The sequence below is a fragment of the Gossypium arboreum genome, chromosome 3, assembly GCF_025698485.1.
Source record: "Gossypium arboreum isolate Shixiya-1 chromosome 3, ASM2569848v2, whole genome shotgun sequence".
Taxonomy (NCBI): domain Eukaryota; kingdom Viridiplantae; phylum Streptophyta; class Magnoliopsida; order Malvales; family Malvaceae; genus Gossypium; species Gossypium arboreum.
Window position 1 is genome coordinate 104,669,907 of NC_069072.1, and position 17,999 is coordinate 104,687,905.

Below are 17,999 nucleotides of genomic sequence, written 5' to 3' on the forward strand. Positions count from 1 at the left end.
AGTTCGCAAAGCATCAATCAATTCAATAACTGAAATTCATTAGTCGATTGAGCGAATGTTGCTCAAACACGCCGACTTTCCAATGCACATATAACGTACCTTATCCTTTGGGCTGTCCGAGTGTACTAATTAAATTCATTTCAGCAACCAACACTCACCTCCAGCCCAAGATTCTTCGAATATAACCGGATATAATCACGTGCACAAATGCCTTGGTCTTAGCCCGGATAGAATAACTCGCACGAATGCCTTGGGCCTTAGCCCGGATATAACCACTAGCACAATTGCCTTGGTCTTAACCGGATATAATTTCCAGCATAATTGTCTTCGGCTTAGCCCGATATCATTCAATTTCTCATGCACACATACATCAATAATCATTGGACATACATATTTCATTTTCGTTACTAAGGCTCAAACACAATTAATATCATTAGCATATTCGCCGGGACTTAGCCCGTGGAATTCAAATACTCATACACACATAATCAATAATCATACACATCCATATTTCATCTCACATAATTCAAGTAAGGTCACTTCTTGAGGACTTACCTCGGATGTTGTCGAACGGCTTTTTCGGCTATTCGATCACCTTTTCCTTCCCCTTGTCCAATTGTGGCCCTCTTGGCTCTTGAGCTAATTCAAACAAATTCAATTTATTAAAACCTCATTGTGCTTGCTTATGGCCGAATATGACAAGGATTTTAGATGGTCATATGGCCACTCTTTAGCTTGAATACACAATGGTCATGCACATTTTATACTACATCAAGCAATTCAATACAATTTGTTTGAACATCAAGGAAATGCTAAGGCCTTCAATGGGCTACCCAAGGCCGAATATTCATGTACTTGTTGAGGTCAAAATTTGCACTTAATACCTCACAAAAACAGCATGCAATCTACTAATTAATGCTTGCACATTGTGGCCCAAAACTTATAATATAGCATCAAGCACTTATATGTGTGCTAGGCGAATTGTGCTTGCAATTTCACAAGCATTCTTCCACATTTTCTTCTTTAAATCAATATATTCATCACTTAGTTCATAACCAAACAAAATGTGCAATCATATATATGCATATATGAGCATGGCGAATTTTCAAAGTGTCCATAGCCATCCAAAACACAAACTTTTAACTAACATGCAAGAAGCATGAATCATGCTCAAGAATGCATCATGGCCAAGTATGACAATCATGCTCCTTTTCAACTTTAATCATGATAAAACAAAGAGAAAACTCAAAATCTTACTCATGAGTAGAAAATCCATCATTGCATGCATCATCATCAAGCTTCACACTTAGCATGCAATGGCTTTATCACTATAACAACTTTGGCCAAATACCATTTCCATGGCATACCAAAGATTTGAGCCATGGCTAACATGCACATCAAGTTAGCAACCAAAACATGCATGAAACTCCCAACACAACCTCATACATACCTTAATCTTGATGCAAACTTAGCCAAATCTCCTTCTAGATCTCTTCCAAACCAAGCATGAAGCAAAAATCCTCCTTCTTCCTTAGTTTTGGCTCAAAGAAAGGATGAACAAAATTTTTTCTTTCCTTCTCTACAACTCACGGCAATGGGGTATGCCACTCTCTCACACACATTTTTTTTCATTCTTTTCTTACCCATGCTTATTTGTTTACTATTTCTCCCTAATGCCCAACAAAACATGTTTCATGACATGTTTGACCCATATTTCTTTGTCATGGCCGGCCATTACTTGTAAAAAGGGGGAATTTGACATGCAAGTCCATTATTTTGCATGCATGCTTTAATTAGTCATCACCTATTTTCCTATCGTACTTTCAAAGTTCACTACTAAGTCCTTTCTTATAATTTAGCACCTAATTAATAAAAATCGAGACACGAAATATTTACGCATACCAATTCCACATACAATAAGTACGGAATATAACACTTAATTATTCTTGTGACTCGGTTTCGTGGTCCCGAAACCACTCTCCGACTAGGGTCACATTCGGGGTGTCACAGAACCACCATGATCATGCGAACGAGAGGTAATTCGAGCTTAGACTCTAAATAAGCGCTTCTCGGGAGGGAACCCGAGCATTAACACCACTAACTAATTTTATTTTAGCTATTTTAATGTTTTTGTGTAGGTACAGTGGCCCACACGGCCTGGACACATGGGTGTGTCCTTGGCCGTGTGGAAATAGGGGTACAAAATCTCCAAATATCGAGCCACATGATCATTAACTCGATCCACACAGCCATGCGAAACGGCCTTGTGACGCACACGGCCTAGACACACGGGCGTGTCTTAGGCCGTGTGAAAACTGGAGCTAAATTTTCAAATTTTAACTAAGACAGGAAGCCATACGGCCAAGGCACATAGTCGTGTGTTCGGACACACGGGCGTGGGGTACCACACGCCCGTGGGAGAAGCGAACAACATCTCACATGATCGTGCAATACGATCGTGTGAACCACACGGCCAGGACACACAGGCGTGTCCCCGGGCCGTGTAACGAAAGGTCATTTAATTTTCGAGATAAACATGGGCTGAACTCGAGCCACACGAGCATGTGACACAGTCGTGTTTCCCAACACGGGCTTCACATGACCATGCCCCCTTTAAAACCTCAACCCCTAACTTTCCTCTTGTCTTCTTCTACCTCTCAAAAGCTCTAGCCGCCATAACCCCCATTCCTCTTTCCGTCCAACCACCCACTCCTCACCTTCCCCCACGGCCGTGCACCCCCACTCTTCCCCCGTCGCGTACACACATGCACTAGCATCGCGCCTCACTAGTCCCGCACCGGAGCAAAGATTTCTATCACCCCATGCCCACGCCCCTCGTGCCCAGTCCTCAGCCGTTCAGCCTCCCTCCTTCGAACAGACCCTCCGCACACCCGACCGGTACCTCACTCCCTTGTCCACAACCCGCACCAACCCCTTAGTCCTAGCCGGCCTAAACCCAAGCCTCCCTAACCACCCGAACCGCCAATCGCCACTCCAACTACCAACAATCGACGGTCCATCCCTTTCTACCCTTTTACATTTCTTAATTATTTCATTTATTTTTTATCCATTTTTGTCCTTATTATTTTTATTATTGTTAATAGTTATTATAGTAGTTTAGTTATTATTATCATTATTTTAGTTTTATTTTTATTTTTTATTTTATCTTATTTTATTATGTTAGTATTTATTCCATATTTTTTTTATGTTTGTATCTATCTATTTATGATTTCATTCTATGAATTTTCCTTATATATTATATCACTTTTTTTTATTCTTTAGTATTATTATTCTATTACTCCATAGTTGTAATTAGTCTTCCCTTTGCTATTACGAGTGTTTGGGCATATTTTTAGGACTATAGTTCTTATTACATAGGTTTTATCTAATTCGACATGTGGTTGACTATTCGGTAATGCCGTGTACTAATCCATTCTTTCACTCTTCCTTCTGGCACACCATGACACGAGGCCAGAAGATTACCGTTCCCGCTTTGAAAAAGCGGAAGGGGCTCGGCTCGACCTCCACATCGAGCCCATCTACTGACGCTCGCCATCCCTATCTCCGATTTCAGGTGGGCCCCCATGAGGACTTATACCAGTTACATCAAGCTCGACCACTTGGTTTGGGCTGATGCATCTATTAGGCCGCTTTGGAGCAAGTCCGACTCGCCGATAACGTGCATGCTATTATCGCTACTTCTCCATGGGACCAATTCTTCAGTATCATCGAGCCCACTTACACGGAGCTCACCTTGGAGTTTAGTGCTACCTTTTCAGCCCAACAGGTCATGGCGGTCCATGACGAGCCCAACACTATTTCTTTCCGCCTCGAAAGCTTGATGTGACACATGAGCGTCTCAAAATTTGGTACTGCTATGGGCCCTTATACAGAGGAGTTCATGTCTTCCGAGAACTTCCTCCAGCTTCATTGATACATTTATCATTCTCCTTCATGTCGTAGGACCGATCTCACATGTGGTCAGACCACATATGACGCGAGTAGCTCAAAGGCGACTTCTGTCCCTCCAGTCTTACGGTACATCCACGCTCTCCTAGCTCACACCTTGACCAGTCAAAGAGAGAGCACCGGTGTCGTCAGCACTCACGATGCCTACTTCCTTTGGAGCATGGCCTACGGGCCATATTATCGATTTGTCCTACTTCGTCGCACTATCATTCTACTATCAGATTCAAACGAAGAGGGATCCTCTTTATTTAGGCCCATACGTGACTCGCGTCACTCGATAATTCGGTCTACTCAACACACAAGAGCAGTCCTCGACACTTATCTTAGCAGGCCATATGTCCCCTCAGGGCATCTCGAGTATGACACATATGAGGATGATTGAGCGACGATGTAGAGTGGATCCTCCTCAGTATCGTTTGTTGCATTCTGACGCCCAGGATGACGATAAGGACATTACTGATGATGTCTCTCCACTTCACGAGGATCCACCACAGCCTCCACCATCGAGTCACCGCCATGCTCCTTCTACTACCAGCTTTCGAGGAGTGTCATTTGAGGAGTTTACTTATTTTCATCAGTATTGTGCTCAGAGGTTCGACAGTCTTGATGCGAGGTTCAACAGTACTGACGAGACTTTGCGGTAGATTCTCGAGCACCTCCATATCGCTCCTCTAGCGCCACCGGCTCACGACTCTGATGATGAGGACTTTTGAGTCCCTTTATTTTACTATTATTTTTATTTTTACTTTTATATTTATTTTTATTTAAATTTTCTTTCCTCTTATTTATTTTTGAAGACTTATGTTTTATATTTTTAAACTCTGCTTATCTTTATGATTTTTATCGAATTATCCCTTAATTCTCTTCCTCAGTGGTGTTTATTTTCCTATTAGTACCTCAGAATCATACCTTTTATTGAACTTTCTCTACAATTCTTGCTCTCGCTACTCCAAGGATCTCATCCAAATATTCAGGGCAGTTTCGCTTCTCTCCCTCTCTTCTGCTATTATGCTTATCTTTCCTATTATTTTTGTACATTAAGGACAATGTACATCTTAAGTGTGGGGAAGTTATTTATGTGATTATCAGAAAATCCCTGAATTTTTATCTTGTTCTCAAATAATTTTCTCATATCACTATTAAAGTAAATTTTGATTGATCTATGATTTTTATTGATATGTTTTGAATTAAACCATAAGTAACTGTGCATTGATTGTTTAAACTTTAAGACATTAGACAATCAAGTATAATAAGTTGAAATTTTTGAGAATTAAAACTGCTAAGTTGTTTCCCTGAATTGAGGTGTTATCTTGAAGTTTTGAATTTATAGGATTGACATCAAATACCCATAATTTCTGTGAGATTTTGAGCCTTTTAGAGCGTATATCCTTCTTGCTCACTGATTTTCTTGATTATGAGTGTATCAACGTTGATTTGTTATTCTAGAACTTGCATTGATTATACGTGTCAAGACCACACCATTGATTTGATATACTAAAATGATAAAGGCACTTAGGTTTTAACCCATTTTTTCCTCATAAAAAGCCTACCTACGCAATTGACCTTAGTGAACCCCTTTGAGCTTAACAAACTATTTTTTTTTTAATTTACCTTAAATTTTTACCCTTTTATCATACTTTTTGATTCGTTGAGAATTTTTCCCATTTTATTGATTCTCTTTTTGTCGAGATTTGAATTGGTTAATTACCTAACTCTTTTCTTTCATTCAATTATATAATTCTCTATTATTTTGTAATTATTCTTATTCTTAAAAAAACATACATACTTACATACATCTTGGTAGTAATTCTTTGTTTTTGAGCTTAAGTATTTAATTCCATATTCTAAGATGAAGCTCATGTTTATTCAATTGATGTTAGTTATTTTTCCAGTTAGGTAATTTATCAAGTTAATCTCGATTCTAACCGTTTCTTTTTCAGCCTTTATCCGCACCTTAACCCAAATCCTCGTTACAACCCTTCAAAGACCTTTTGATTTGTGTATCATCTCATTTATAGTGGTGGAGATTTGATTTTCATGCAAGCCTATGGTAATAACTTTTCATGTTTGACTAATGAGTGCTTAATCATTGAACCTTAAACACATTGAGTGATTTGACTGAACCTTTAGTAGGATGTCAATCAATGTCAATTTGGAATTAAAGATAATTACTTAGATAAAGGGGGATGCCTATAATTTTATAATTAAAATGCTCAACTTTGACTATTTGAAACCTTAATGTTCTTTTAGTTAAATTTTCAATGTATGACTGCTTGTGGAGTATTTTGAAACAGTATTGATGAGAATTATAAGTTGAGAAGAATTTATTTTGATTGTGAGTTGAGGATTTTGCTTGAGGACAAGCAAATGCTTAAGTGTGGGGATATTTGATAAATCGCAATAAATACATATTTTTACCCCATGCTCGACATATTTATGAATGATATTTCCTTGGTTTTAAGTGAATTCAATGATTTTTCCTTGGTTTTAAGTGAATTCGATGCTCCTAATCCTTTAATTTCATGTTTTATACTCAGGAGAGCTTAGGATAGCAAAAAGAGCAAGAAATGGGCCAAAAACGGAAAAATTGGGCTTAAATTAGTATTTCACACGGCCTAGGCACTTCCATACGGGTGATCCACACGCTCGTTTGTGACACACGGGTAGACCATACGCTCGTGTGTCATGGCCGTGTCAACTAATAACCAACTAAGTATTGCACACGGCCTGAGCACCTTCACACAGGTGTGGCACACGGCCATGTCCCTGCCAAGCCCAAGCCTAGTTCTATTCGGAAAAGGGCACTTTTAAGGGTTCTGAAGCATTCTAAAGCCTATATAAACACCCTAGAAGAGGATTAGGGGAGACACACAGAGAGTTGGAGGTAGAAAATACTCGCGAATAGCCATTAGAATCACCTCGGAGCCAGGATCTACATCAAGACTAAAGATTTCCATCCAATTTTCTAGAAGTTCTTGGGTTTCTTTATGTTTTGTTGTTTTCCAAACTTTGAGATGTTTTCCATTATTATTATGAACTAAACTCCCTAAATACCTAAGGGAGATGACCCTTATGACGAATCTTATTACTATTTAAATTATATGATAAAAACTTATTCTTATTCTTAATTGTGAGGTCTAAATTCTTGTTTTAATATTCCAGGGTATTAATTCAAGTTTTGATGTGCTTAATCAGTGGAGAAAAAGTCCCTGTTTAAGAGTAGATCATCCATAATTAGGTAGAGTTGAATGCAATCCTAGAGATAGGACGACATAAATATATCAAATTAGAGTCAAATCTAATAAGGGAATCCATATATCGAGTTAATGCGACAATAGGGGTTTTAATTAGAAAGAGATTTCAACTAATCAACCTAAAGTCAGTTGTTCTTAGTCTCGAGAGAGATATTAACATAAATTAGGGATTTCTACGGATTAAGTTAAGTGAATAAATTGTCTCATTCAGAAGTAATAAGTGAAGTCTAGGTGGATTTTTCTTTGGGTATTGCCTTCTCCATCGATTTTTCCTAAAGTATTTTCCAAACTTCATCTTTGTCGTAATCTTAGTTAATTAGATAAATAGTTTCAGTTTAAAAACACACTTTAAATTATTAGGCTAGATAATAAAAAGATAGTAATCACTAGTACTTTTAGTCCTCGTGGATACGATATTTCCGGTCTCACCAGAACTATACTACTATTCGATAGGTGTGCTTGCCTTAGTCGAATTTATAGTTAGTTTCATGACCATCACAATACATGCTACACTACAATATATACATTTTCAAAAGGTACCAAAATAGAGTTTGATAGTGTGGTGATGATCCTTAACGAACCCCAAGCTCTCGATAGCTACGATATCTATAAAACAATGCAAACACGCATAAAATAAGCTTTCAAAAGCTTAGTAAGCCATACACAAATAAACTTAACAAATAACATCAATTCATTCATATAATTTGAGGCAAAATACATTCACTTAAACATATATCTCTTATATTTCATTTGAGCATGATTCACATATACATATCATAACTCATTCTCATGCTTATATCATATATTCATCAAGGTACATATACTTACCTTTCAATCTCAAACAAGGTATACAACCTTTCAATCTCAAACATGGTATACAATTCAAACGTACCTGAGTCGGATACAAATTCACATAGCCATTTATTTTCTCGGAATGCCCGTTGAACCGTTCAGAATCATAAGGATACGTGAATAGCTCGGAAAGCTTGTACAATGCAAACGTCTCAGACGTGGTCTTACATGTAAACAAATATCGATGCCACTATCCCAAATAAGGTCTTACACGAAATCAAATACGATGTCAACATCCCAGACATGGTCTAACACGTAAATCATAAGTCGATGCCAATGTCCCAGATGTGGTCTTTCACAAAAACACATATCGGATCCTATGTCATGACATATGTATCCTAACTATTCCTATGGTTCGTATGGGCTCTTTCGGACGTCGGAACTTTGTCGATACTCTTTCAGATATCTCATATTCAAGGCATAAAGCCATTCATCATTATTCAATAGCATATAAGCATAAATAAACCATTTCAAATACATTTATTTGTATATAGACTTAACTCGTACAAATTTGAATGAATAGAACCGGCTACTCGACGACTTTTGACTTTCCTCGATCTAATTCCATTTTCTTTATTTCTTAATCTATATAAATTCAAATTTAACTCTTTTATTCACCAAATCATTCAAACCAATCCACAAACACACATTTAGGGCATTTTACAAATTAGCCCTCAAATTTCCATATTTTGACAATTTAGTCCTTAATTCACAAAATCACAAAATACACAAAATTTATTTGTACACATGCTTAGACGAATTCTCATAGTGTTCATACAAGTCCATATATTCATTTATTTCACATTTTAGTCCAAATAACTTAAATTCATCAAAAATTCAAATACAAAATATGTTAACCCAAAACATATCTCTCATTTACCAAAAACTAACTTCACAAAGCTTATAATTTCATCAATGGCTCAACTCAAAATCATCAACAAAATAAAAAATTGAGACATGGGCTTGATAGTATACTAAGAAACAATCACAAAAAACATAGAAATTATCAAAAACCGAACAAAATCCATACCTTAATCACCAAATCAAAGTGCCGAACCTAGAACTCTTTTTCTTTCTTTTTTCTTTTGATACATTCGGTCAACAAAGATGATAATGGCCTTAATTTATGTTTGTTTTATTTTTATTAACACTAATAAACATTTTACCATTTTACCCTTCATTAATAACATATAAAATTTCATTAACCATAGGCATTTATGTCTATCCATTATTCAAATGGTCTATTCACAACATAAGGACCTCTCATTTACAAAGACATAACAAATAGATGCACTTAACATATGGCAAGCAACTTTTACAATTTATAAGATTATGTCTTTGTATCAAATTAAACATACAAACGATTAAATTTTCACACGAAATTTTCACACATACTAATTCACATATTATAAGCACGGAAAATAATATTAAAATATTTTTGACTCGGATTTATTGTTTTGAAACCACTATTCCGACTAGGGTCTAAACTGGACTATTATAATTCTGCCCCCTTAGGGATTTTCGTCCCCAAAAATCTTACTGTTGGACAGATTCGGATATTGTTGTCTCATAATATCTTTAGGCTCCCACGTAGCCTCGTCAACACCGTGTCGATGCCACATTACTTTTACTAACGGAATTTTCTTATTTCACAGTTCTTTAATCTCACGAGCTAAAATACGGATCGGTTCTTCATCGTAGGTCATATCAGACTAAATTTAATCTCAGACGAAGGAATCACATGTGAAGGATTAGATCTGTATCGCCGAAGCATCGATACATGAAATACATTGTGAATCTTTTCTAGCTCTGGTGCCAATGACAATCTATATGCAACCGGTCCGATACGCTCGATAATCTTATAAGGCCCGATGAACCTCAGACTCAAGTTGCCATTTCTGCCAAATCGGAGTACTTTCTTCCACTGTAAGACTTTCAAAAACACTTTGTCTCCGATCTCAAATTCAATGTCTTTTCGTTTCAAATCTGCATATAATTTCTGAAGATCAGAAGCTATTTCCAGACTATCTCGGATCATTTTTACTTTCTGCTCAGTCTATTTTATCAAGTCAATCTGTGAATCTTATTCTTCCTGAGCTCAGTCCAATACAAAGGTGTACGACATTTGTGACCATATAAGGCTTCGTATGGTGCCATTTTGATGCGCGATTGAAAACTGTTATTATAAGCGAATTCAATCAAAGGTAAATATTGTTCCCACGTACCTTCAAACTATAGAATTCAACATCTCAACATATCCTCGATTATTTGAATAATCTGCTTGGATTGACCATCCGTCTACGGGTAAAAAGCAGTACTGAAGTGTAATTTCGTACCTAGAGCATCTTGCAATTTTTTCCAAAATCTTGATATGAATCTTGAATCTCTGTCTGACACAATAGATAATGGCACACCATGCAATCTCACAATATCATAAATGTATAACTCAGCTAACTTATCAAGTGAGTAATCTGATCGTACCGGAATAAAATAGGTTGATTTTGTCAATCGATCAACTACAACCCAAATTGCATTTTTCTTTCTCAGAGATAGGGGCAAACCCGAAACAAAATCCATTGTCACTCTATCCCATTTCCATTCTGGAATCATAATTGGTTGTAACAAACCAAAAGGCACTTGATGTTTAGCTTTAACTTGCTGACAGATTAAGCATTTCGCAACAAATTCAGAGATATCACGCTTTATACTAGGCCACCAATAAAGTTTTTTTAGATCATTATACATTTTTGTACTATCCGGATAAACAAATAAACGACAGTTGTGAGCTTCATTCAAAATCATCTAAATTAATTCTAGATTTCTCGGAACACAATTCGATCTCGGAATCTTAGACAATTATCTTTATCAACTCTGAATTCTGAATCAGAATCTAAATTACGCTGAGCTCGTTTTGTTAAAATCTCATTATCAATCTTCTGAGTTTCAATAATCTATTGAATGAATAACGGCCTCGCTTTCGATTCGGCTAAAACTGAACCATCATCGGACACAACCAAATGAGCATTCATCGCACGCAGAGGAAATAGTGATTTTCGACTCAAAGCATCAGCAACAACATTTGCTTTTCCCGGATGATAATAAATAACAAACTCATAGTCTTTTAACGGTTCTGACCATCTTCTTTGTCGCAGATTCAAATCTTTCTGAGTCATCAGATATTTCAAACTCTTATGATCAGAATAAATGTGACATTTCTCACTGAACAGATAGTGGCGCCAAATATTCAAAGTAAACACCATCACAGCTAACTGCGTCGGATAGTTCTTTTCATGCAGCTTTAACTGTTCCAAAACATAAGCAATGACTTTGCCTTTCTGCATCAACACACATCCCAGACCGTTCAACAAAGCATCACTATAGATCACAAATTCTTTACCCAATTCGGGTTGTACTAACACTGGAGCTTTAGTCAATAGTGCTTTCAATTGATCAAAGCTTTTCTGACACTTTTCGTACTATTCAAACTTCACATCTTTCTGAACTAGTTTCGTTAATGGAGTTGCAATCATCGAAAAGCCTTTTACAAACCGTCTATAATAACCAACAAGTCCTAGAAAACTGCGAACTTCGAAGACATTTCTCAGAGACTTCCAATCCAAAATAGCTGAAATTTTGCTCAGATCAACTCGGATACCTAATGTTCATACAATATGGCCCAAAAAACTGACTTTTCATAACCAGAATTCACATTTGCTAAACTTCGCATATAATTTCTTATCATGCAAAGTTTGTAATATTATTCTCAGATGCTCGGTATGCTCGGATTCATCATGCGAATAAATCAATATGTCATCAATAAATACAACAACAAATCGATCTAAATAGGGTTTGAAAATTCTGTTCATCAAATCCATAAAGATAGTAGGTGCATTAGTTAACCGAAAGGCATAACTAAGAACTCATAGTGGCTTGATGCGTGATATTTATGACAGGTTTTAAAAATTTATAAATGAATCGTTCTTAAAACTAACTATTATCACGATTAAGGCAAGTATACCTATCGAACAGTAGTATAGTTCAGCAAGACCGGATTGTCAAACCCAAAGGAACCACGAGTACTAGTATTTACTTCCTGTTTATTATCTAGCCTAAAAATCAAGAGGTTTGGATATCTAAACTAATTACTAAACTAAGAATGCATAGAAAGAAAATTTGGGAAAATACTTTTTAAAAAATTTGATTGATTAAGACAATACCTAAGGAAAAATCCACCTAGACTTCACTTGTTATTTGACTTTGAATCAGACAATTTATTCATTTGACTTGATCCGTAGAAATCCCTAAGTTATATTATTATCTCTCTCGAGACTAATAACGTCTAACCCTAGGTTGAATAATTGAAATCTCTTTCTAATTAACACCCTAGAATTGCATTAACTCGATCTATAGATTCCCTTATTAGGTTTCACCCTAATTCGGCAAAATCTTGTCACCCTATATCTAGGTGCGCAATCAACTCCGCTTAATTACAACAAATTTACTCTTAGACAATGTCTATTCCTCCTCTGAATAAGAGCGTTAACTTGAATCAATATCTTGGAATATTAAAACAAGAATTAAGAACACATAATTAAGAACAAATCAAATATTTATCATACAATTTAGATAATAATAACAAGATTCGTCTTAGGTTTCATTCCCTTAGGTATTTAGATGTTTCAGTTCATACTTATGAAGGAAAACATCTCAAAAGCATAAAGATAACAAAACATAAGAAAACCCAAAACTCTTGAAGGAACTTGAAGGGAGATCTTCAGTCTTGATGATGAATCTAGCTTCTGAGGTGGATCAATCGGCTTTCCTTGAGTAATTCCTTACTTCCTACTCTGCGTCCCCCTCTTAAGTGCCTCATCAGGTGTTTAAATAGGCTTTTGAATGCCTAAGAGCCCTAAAAATTGGCTTTTTCTGAATAGGACTATACTTGGGCTCAGCAGGGACACGCTTGTGGTCAAGGCTGTTGAATAGGCACGGGCGTGTACTCTACCCATGTAAGTTGTGCTTCAATCTTACCAAATGGACACGGCCGTGTGACACGCCCACGGTCAGGGCTGTTGAATAGGTACGGGCGTGTAGTCTACCGGTGTAAGTCATGCTTCAATCCTGCCAAATGGACACGACTGTGTGACACGCCCGTGTTAGGAAGTCCAGGCCGTGTTGATTTCCCACGTGGATCCATTTTCTCTGTTTTTGGCCCGTTTCTCGCTCTTTTTACTCTCCTATGCTCACCTAAGTATAAACCATGAAATTAAAGGATTAGGAGCATCGAATTCACCAAATATAAGGAGAAACCATTCATAAATGGGCTAGGCATGGGATAAAAATATGTATAAATTACGGCTTATCAAATACCCCCATAGTTAAGCATTTACTTGCCCTCAAGCAAAATCCTCAACTCACAATCAAAATAAATTCTTCTTAATTTATAATCCCGATCAATAATATCTCAAAATAATCCATAAGTACTCATACATTGAAAATTCAACTAAAAGTACATCAAAGTTTCAAGTATTCCAAGTTGGGCATTTTATCACGAAAACATAGGTGTCTCCCCTCATCTAAGTGATTACCTTTGATCAAAATATCGCAGAGTTTAACATTCTCACTAAAGATTCACTCAAATCACTCAAGGTGTTTAAGATCATCAATTAAAGCACTTATTAGTCAATATGAAAAGTTATTACCATAGGCTTGCTTGAAAATCAAATCTCCACCACTATATATTGAGCTGATACATCAATCAAAAAGGTCTTTTAGAGGGTTGTAATGTGGCTTTGGTTAGGGGGTATGGTCACAAGCTGTAAGAAGAGGTTAGAATCGAGATTGAATTGAAAAATTATCTAGCTAGAAAAATAACTAGTCATCAATTGAATACAAGTGAGCTTCTTCTCGAAATATAGAATTAACACTCAAGCTCAAAAATGACGAATTACTACTAACATGTATGTAAGTATTTTTTTTAAGAATAAGTCAAATACATAGAAGAACAAAACATAGCTAAGCAATTTTTTCAAATCAAATCTCAACAAAAATAGGGATCAAATTAGAGGATTTCAACAATAATGGGTTATGGGTTAATATTGAGGGTAAATCAATTAATGGCCTGTTAGGCTCAAAAGGGGTTCACTAAGGGTTAATTATGGAGGTAGGCTTTTGTGGAGTGAGTGGGTTAAACCTGAGTGCCTTTATCATCTTGACATATCAAATCAAATGGTGTGGTCTTGACATGCATAATCAAGCAAGTTCTAGAATAAAAATCAAAACTGACGCACTCATAATGAAAGTTAGCATGAAAGGAATAAAATATGCTCTAAAGGCTTAAGATCTCACAAAAATTATGGCTTTTTGATGTTTAAACTTGTGAGTTTCAACTCAAGATAATACCTAAACTTAGGAAAACAGCCTAAAAGTTTTTAATTCTTCAAAAATCAACTTATCATGCTTGATTCCCTAATGTCTTAAAGTTTAAACAATCAATGCATAATTGCCTATGTTTTAATTCAAGACATATCAATAAAAATCATAAATTAATTAAAATTCATTCTAATAGTGATATGAGTAATTCACGTGAGAATAAGACAAAATTCAGGGATTTCTAATAATGATATAAAAGAGCCCCCCACACTTAAGATGTACATTGCCCTCAATGTGCAAAGATAGATATATTGAAAAAGATAGATATGTAATCATAAGATAGGGAGAGAAGTGAAACTTCCTGAATGATGAATGAACTCCTTGATTTGGAGTTATGGAGAATAATCGGCCAAGGCAATAATGAGAGTGCAGGAGGATGCTCCGGTGGTGGTAGAGGTTCATTAGTTCATAAGTCCTGGGCCATTGGAGTTTTTAGTTCCTGTTTGATGATGAGCTTTGGAGCTCTTTATGACTGTGATAAAATCAGGAACTCCTTAAAAAATATAATGAAGCATAATTACTCGTAATGAAATAACCAAAAATAAAAATTGTAAAAACTCAAGATAAATTAGTATTAAAAAGGAATAAAAAGTAATTTCAAAATATAAAGATAAAAATAAAATAAATAATAGGTGTTTATAGAGAAATTGGGGCACACGGCCGTAGGGCACGCTCGTGTACCTTCATTTTTGCCCGTACATTTCGTGGTTTTCAAAATTGGGCGCATTGGTGTACACGGCCATGTTGCACAGCCGTGTCAATCTTCGTTCACTTCTCCCACGCCTGTGTATCCTGGTACACTCCCGTGTTATTTTGATAGTGTCGACCACGGGGCTGGGCACGGGCGTGTCAAATGCTCGTGCTAAATTGACAGGTTTGCCCATGGTTTCAAAACACGGGCGTGTCGCACGCTCGTGTTATTTTGGCAGTTTCGCCATGGTCATGCCAAACGGCCGTGGCAACTTATCGCATCCCATGATGGGGAAAAATTTTTGCCTGTTTTCACACGACCGTATCGCGCAGCCGTGTTTCATCCCATGGTATGTGCACGACCTACGGCACACCCGTGTGCCTAGCCGTGTGGTTCTAAAAATCCTGTGTTCAGTGACTCAGTTAGTGAATTAAATGTTAAAGACTAAAATTTAAAGAAGTTAACACCATTAGTGCTCGGGGTGCCTCCTGAGAAGCGCTTGTTTATAGTCTAAGCTCGACTTACCTCTCTTCTGCATGGTGAAGGTGGTGCAAAGAGTTTACACTCCTCATCCTTGCTATCAACTTTATCAACATAAGGTTTAAGACGAGTATTGTTTACCTTAAAAGTACCAAGTTTGGGGTGAATTACCTCGACTGTACCATATAGGAAAATACTGAGTACCGTAAGAGGAATTTCTTCATTAGGTTCAGGAGTGGTAATGCGAGGATCTGCTGCATCCAGTAGTACTTTGTCTCCAACCTTAAGTTGATTTAGTGATGTATTGAGCTCGTCTTGGCTCAGTTTTGATTTATCGAGTGTTCTCAGTTTCTGTGTCTGTCATTCATCTAGCTCCTCGATTTGTAGCCTTTGTTCTTTATAGATAGGTCCTTTGTTGTTGTTTGAACATGGCTCATATGTGTTCTTTGTAACTGTTTCCTGCACAGAGGGTTTCACAACATGATCAGTACTATTAGAATGATTTATACAACCACCTTTAATTTTTGATGTGTTACTCGAATTACGAGCTTGAAGGGTGATTGTTTCGTCTCCCACACGAAGTGTGAGTTCACCTGTACCAACATCAATAATGGTTTTAGCAGTCGCTAAAAAGGGTCGTCCTAAAATTAAAGGTGCGTTACTATCCTCTTCCATGTCTAGAACAACAAAGTCTACTGGGTATATAATTTATCGATCTTAACAAGAACATCTTCAATGATACCCCTAGGAAATCTAATGGTTTTATTAGCCAATTGAATGCTCATCCTAGTTTGTTTGGGTTTCCCAAGACCTAGCTATTTAAACATTTTATAAGGCATAACATTAATGCTTGCCCCTAAGTCAGCCAATGCAAACAAGGAATCGTAAAACTCTCTAGATCTTTCAATTTGTTGGGTAGCTTATTCTATAGAATTGCTGAGTAAACTGCATTCAACTACACATGCGACGCCTCATCCAACTTTCATTTATTTATTAAAAGCTCCTTTAAGAATTTGACTGTGTTTGGCATCTACGAAAGAGCTTCAATAAACGGTAAGTTAATATGTAATTTTTTTAATAATTTAAGGAATTTACTGAATTGTTCTTCTGTGCGGTCTTTCCTTGTCGCGTTTTGGTATGGCACACGAGGTTTGTATTCTTTACTTACCGTTTCTGGTCATTGTGGTCCACCTCACCCTTACCTTTACTTACCCCAGTTTCTTTCCTCGGTTCTAGTTCAGGTGCAACTAACCCTTCCGCATCTTGAATGGTAATTGCACTGATTTACTCCCTTGGGTTAGATTCAGTGCTACTCGGTAGACTACCTTGTGGTCGTTCAGAAATCAGTTTGGCGAGTTGGCCTACTTGAGTTTCGAGCCCTTGGATTGACACTTGCTGATTCTTAAGGGTTGTCTCGATATTTTGGAAACTAGTTTCTAACACCGAGATGAATTTTGTCAACATCTCCTTAAGGTTCGGCTTCTTTTCCTGCTGGTAAAGTGGTTGTTGAAAACCCAGAAGATGTTGTGGCCTTTGATTTCCTTGACCGCCCCACGAGAAATTAGGATGGTTCCTCCAACCTGCATTATAAGTGTTATTATATGGGTTATTTTGGGGTCTAGAGTTATTGTTACCCATATATTGGACTTGTTCCTTCTCGATGCTAGGGTTGAAGGGTTGATATTCTGTGTATGCTCCTCCTCCATTCGAATCGCACCTCATCACTGGAGGTACCTGAGTAGAACCACACAAACCGTCAATCTTTTTATTTAAGAGTTCTATTTGATTAGATAGCATAGTAACTGCATCGAGGTTGAAAACACCGGCTGCTTTCGTCGGCTTTATCCTCATAACTTGCCACTGATAGTTGTTCAGAGACATCTCCTCAATAAATTCGTGAGCCGCATTAGGTGTAGCCACTACGTCAATCATCTGCCGAGTTGAAGGGTTCAGGCCATTGTGAAACATTTGGACCTATAGCCAGAGTGGTAACCCATGGTGAGGGCATCTTCACAAAAGGTCATTGTATCTTTCCCATGCATCGTAGAGTGTTTCTAAATCCATCTGCACAAAAGAGGAGATATCATTACGTAATTAGGCTGTTTTAGCCGGCGAAAAATATTTTAATAAAATTTTTTCGGTCATATGTTCCCATGTAGAGATTGATCCTGGTGGCAACAAGTTCAACCACTGTTTAGCCTTATTCCTCAACGAAAAGGGAAACAACCGAAGGCGAATGGCGTTATCAGAAACGCCATTAATTTTAAAAGTGTCGCAAAACTCTAAGAAATTTGCGAAGTCAGCGTTGGGATCCTCGTCTT

The 17,999-nt window shown here is 37.1% G+C and overlaps 1 non-coding gene across 1 annotated transcript; it reads left to right on the forward strand.

Annotated features, from left to right (window-relative positions):
- The first annotated feature begins 17,668 nt into the window (after positions 1–17,668).
- LOC128291340 (small nucleolar RNA R71) lies at positions 17,669–17,779 on the forward strand. Its single transcript, XR_008281116.1, has one exon. It is a non-coding gene; the product is annotated as a small nucleolar RNA R71 (small nucleolar RNA).
- The last annotated feature ends 220 nt before the right edge of the window (positions 17,780–17,999 follow it).